Consider the following 5,636-nt stretch of genomic DNA (forward strand, 5'->3'; position numbering starts at 1 on the left):
CTGTATTACTTGGCCCCTGGTTCTATTACTAGTTGGGATGACCTGAAGAGAATCTTCCTTGAAAAATTCTTTCCTGCCTCCAGGACCACTGCAATCAGAAAAGATATTTCTGGAATCAGACAACTACCTGCATAAGGTTTATATGAATATTGGGAGAGATTCAAGAGACTTTGTGCAAGCTGCCCCCATCATCAGATCTCTGAACAACTCCTCCGACAATATTTCTATGAGGGTCTGAACAACATGGAGAGGAATATCATTGATGCTACTAGTGGTGGTGCACTTGGAGATATAACCCATTTTGAGGCTAGAGGTTTGATTGAGAAGATGTCTTCCAACTCTCAACAGTTCAGTGCAAGAAGTAGTGATGCTATAGTGGTCATACAGATTCAGTAAGACAAGATAAAGTTGAGAAAAAAATTGACTCCCTTATTACCTTGGTCACTCAACTTGCCATGAATCAGCAGAAACCTCCACTTGCAGCACGAGTTTGTGGTATTTGCACCGTAACTGACCATTATGTTGATGTTTGACCTTCTCTCTTGGAGCCCAAGAGCCCAAAACTGGTGACCATCCTGAGGCCTATGCTGCAAATATTTACAACAATAGACCTCAACAAAAGCAACAGAATTATGATCCTTCATCAAGCAGATGCAACCTTGGTTGGAGGAATCATCCGAATCTTAGATGGTCTGATCCTTCACAGCCTCATCCGGGGCCACCATTTCAGAATAATAATGCTGCACAAAATAGACCATATGTGCCCCCTCCAATCCAACAGCAGAGGCAATAACAAATGAATAGTAATCATGCTCATACATCTAGTGAACCTTCATTAGAAGAATTGGTGAGATAAATGACATTGCAGAATATGCAATTCCAGCAAGAGACTAGAGCTTCCATTCAGAGACAAGAGTCCTCCATTTAGAATTTGACTACCCATATGAGATAGATGGCTACTTCATTAAACACATTGTACTCTCAGAATTCTGATAAGTTGCCTTCCCAGACTGTGGTCAACCCGAAGAATGTGAGTGCCATCACTCTAAGGTCAGGCAAACAAATTGAAGTTGATCTAGCTGCATAAAAAATGAAGCAACCAGTTTTACAAGAGACTGAGAACACTAGTGAACAAATTCTTGCTAGTGAACCTTCCACAAGTGCTGCACAACCATCTTCCTCTTCCATTTCCTCCAAGAGCCATTCAAAGTAAGAAGATGGAAGAGGTAGACAAGGAGATCTTGGACACATTTAGAAAGGTAGAGGTGAACATACCTTTACTTGATGCAATCAAACAAATTCCAAGATATGCAAAATTTCTAAAGGAGTTGTGCACTCACAAGAGGAGGCTCAAAGGTAATGAGAGGATCAGCTTGGGAAAAAATGTTTCCGCACTAATAAGTAAACCTGTGCCTCACATTCCTGAAAAATGTAAGGACCCATGTATATTTGTTGTACCTTGCATAATAGGTAATAGGAAATTTAAGAATGTCATGCTAGATCTAGGTGCTTCCATTAATGTTATGCCTATGTCTGTTTTCATGTCTCTTTCACTTGGACCTATGCAACCCACTGAGGTAGTGATTCAATTAGCAAACATGAGTACTGCCTATCCTGCTGGTTTGATAGAGGATGTCTTGGTTCGGGTTGGTGAACTTATTTTTTCTGTTGATTTTTATATTCTCGATATGGAATAGAGATCCTCCCGTAACACAGTTCCTATCATTTTGGAGAGGCCATTTTTTAGAACAACCCGAACCAAGATAGATGTCAATGTTGGAACATTATCTATGGAGCTTGATGATATTGTGGTCCGGTTTAATATTTTTGATGCTATGAAGCATCCATCTAAGGACCATTCTGTGTTTCATATTGATTTACTTGATGAGTTAACCAATGAGCATATCTGTGATTTCCTTAATGATTTTGATTCTATGTCATTGATAAACTCATACACTTGTCATACATGCACTGATTCTGAAATGTGTAATTCTTGTATTGATGAGTTTGTGCATATTTATGTTGATCCAAATGTTGTAGAATCAGATTGCACTAACCCAATTGCTGCAGACATCATACAACAATCTGATTTACTTGTCCAGGTACAAGCTGCAGAATCTATGTCTGCTACTTTGGTTCCATCTGTTTTGCAGACACCTGTATTGGAGCTTAAACCTTTGTCTGAAAACCTTAAGTATGCTTACTTAGAGGATGATGAGAAGCTTCTTGTTATTGTTTCCCCCTCCCTTGATGTTGATCAAGAGGAAAAGTTGTTGCAAGTGTTGAAGAAGCATAAGAAGGAAATTGGTTGGACCTTAGTTCATATTCTTGGTATTAGCCCATCTATGTGCATGCATATGATACTCTCTCGAGGTTTGATGAGAAGCTTCATGTTATTGTTTCTTTATTTTTGATTTCTTCTATGTTAGAAACTGGTTTATGAGTTTATCTTTGCTTAATTGATTTACTCTCTCTAGTGCATGAATACTTAGTTCGTGTGAATTTTTTAATTGTTTCATGCTTATACTGATTTCGCCTAGTTATAGGTTTAGGTTCTGGAACTTTGAATTGATTATCGCTTAGTTAATTGATTCTCAAAAAATTCGGAACTTAATGGTTGGAATATGAAAATAATCTTTTGAAACCAAGGATTGAGTTGTGAACAAACGAGCCAAAGGGGTTTAGCCGTTTTATTACATTGCTTAACTATTGTTTCTGAATTTGATTTATGTTCATACTATCCAACAACAAAATCCTCCTTGTGTGTGTGTGAGTATAAGGTGTTTGAAGCTTTGCTTGAAAGATAATCCTTGGGAAACGACATAGGAGTCACTTCCTAGTACTGCAGTTTTTAATTGTTATATTATTGTATCAGGTACGGCCTCGATCACAGATGAGCTGGAAAGTGCATTGAAATATCAAAGTATTGAGGTATGATTGGATCTCTTTTATATTTAACTCCCAGTAGACCTGATATTATGTTTAGTGTATGTATGTGTGTATGCTATCAATCTAAACCAAAAGAATCATACTTAGTTGATGTTAAGAGAATCATGAAATTTCTTAAAGGCACAACTGGCGTTGGATTGTGGTATCCAAAAGGAAGTATATGTGATTTGGTTGGTTATTCAGATTCAGATTTTGCTGGATGCAAATCTGAGAGGAAAAGTACGAGCGATACTTGTCATATTTTAGGAAATGTTTTAGTCTCTTGGTCTTGCAAGAAACAAACATGTGTTGCTCTAAGCACTGCTGAAGTTGAATATATAGCAGCAGGTAGTTGTTGTGCCCAAGTGTTGTGGCTTAAACAAAAATTACGCGATCATGGCTTAGACTTAGGTTGTACTCATCCAAAATGTGACAATACTAGTGCTATAAACCTCACAAAGAATACAATTATGCATTCTAGAACCAAACACACATATATAAGACATCACTTCCTTAGGGACCATGTCCAAAAGAAAGATGTGATTGTAGAATTCCTTGATACTCATAACCAATAGCAGATTATTTCACTGAACTCTTGGCTAATGAACCTTTTTATAAAATTAGACGTGAATTAGACATTGTTGATGAAACTTACCTATCTTAACATGATTATATGATTATATGTACGCTTTATTATGTTTATCTCATGCCTACTTGTACTTAAATATGTTCACTTATGTTTAAAACTTTGAAATTTTGGGTAAAAAATCATTTTCATAGCATCAGTATGCCTAAAATTAATTTTTTCTATGGTCAATAATTGAATAGTCTAGAGGGTAATCGATTACAGGGTTGAACAGGGAGTTTTAGTAACCGATTACTCAAGTGAGTAATCAATTACTCAAAGCTGTCGTTTGAAATGTTTAAAATTTTAAACTGAGTAACCGATTACTCTGTGTAGGTATATATGTGTTTTTATTTCATTTTTTTCAAACTCATCTTCTTCCTCTTTCTCTCTCACTCGTGTAAACTCTTCCCAATCTCTAAAAACTTCATTTTTCATTCATTTTTTGTGATTTTTGTGTCCACTCATATCACATTTTCAATTCTAAACACTTTTATACCATCATTTTCATGATTAATGGACCAAATCAAAAAACCACAAATCTCCCTAACCCAAAATCCTAAAATCTTCAAAAACTTAATCCATGACATCTTCTTCAAGAACAAAGAAGCAACGCACTAACGTGACTCAAAAGAAGCAAGAGACTTCATCCTATGAATTTAGCAAGACTTCTCACAAACAATAGCAAGACTTCTCATCTGCTGTCATGCCTTCAAATCATATGATTATGGATGAGTTGTTTTCTCTTCGAGGCTACATCACTAACCGGATAGATGCTCTTAATGCTCAAAATCAACAAATCCAGTTTGAACTTCATCGTCTCTCTTATAAGATGAGTAGAATTAACATTGATGAAGACAACTCTGAGTCTGAGTCTTAGATTATATTAGTTGTTAGGATTTTCTGGTTATAATGTTTTCATGGCTTTTAGACAAAATTTGCTATTATGTTGTTTTGTTGTTACTGTTTGTTGAACAAATATTTGAACATCTTTTATTTTATGTTATGCATTGCTATGTTTGATTTATATCTTATATATGAATATGTATGTTGTATATATATATTGTGTTGAAAACTCTTAGCTTTTTTTTTTATGAAGTCAAAAGGGGGAGAAAAGTTGGGAGAAGAGTATTTTCTGTCAAATTTCTTTCACGCACATACCTCCAAAAAGGGGAGCATAAAAAATAGGGGGAACATTCTCACGTCATCTCAACATATCTCAAAGTATTTTGCTCTCATAAAACTACACTGTTAAAGAACATATTGGTTTGTCATCATCAAAAAAGGGGAGATTGTGAAGAAGATCTTTGATCCCAACTTTGGTATGGTTTTGATAAAGACACCAAAATCACCAAAAATAAGAAAAATAAAAATACTTATGAAGACAAAGAAGACAAATTAGTCTAAGTCTAAATAGGTACTTCTATCATATACTCTCGAATATACAATAATAGTAACGCTCAAACTGTTTTTTAAGAAAATTGAAACACTTCAAGTATAGATAAAAGAATTTTCAAAAATAGTGTGTAACAGGTTACTGTATCTAAGTAACAGATTATATAAGTGAGAAAACTAGTTACCCAATAAAAATTGTGCAGGGTAATCAGTTACTCAAGGTTGTAATCGATTACTCTAATTAAATTTTAAATGCCTAGTTGGACAGAGAGTTTGGGTAATCGATTACTCAGGGCTGTAATCGATTACTGTAACGCCCCGAAAAATACTCTTTATTTATTACGCGGAAAAGTGAGTAATTTTTTTTTTGAATTGGTGATATAAAATTGTTTCCTTTTAAAAACCTTTCTTTTCCGGGACATCACTTTAAGTAACATATAACGCGGAAATCAAAACCGGTTACCTAACGGTAACTGAAATGATACAACATTTCCTGAATATACATCTTCATAGATATAAAAGATCATAAGTACCTAATATACATATCCAACAAGAAAGGGAAGAACTATTAATCATCACCAAAAGACACTAAACAAAGACATGAGAAAACTGAAGCCGTTAGTGTTTCAAAAGTCACAAAATGATAAGCAACTCCTAGTGGCTAACTCCAAAGCTAGGGTACTGCCTC

The sequence above is a fragment of the Lupinus angustifolius genome, chromosome LG15 (genome assembly GCF_001865875.1).
Source record: "Lupinus angustifolius cultivar Tanjil chromosome LG15, LupAngTanjil_v1.0, whole genome shotgun sequence".
Classification (NCBI taxonomy): Eukaryota; Viridiplantae; Streptophyta; class Magnoliopsida; order Fabales; family Fabaceae; genus Lupinus; species Lupinus angustifolius.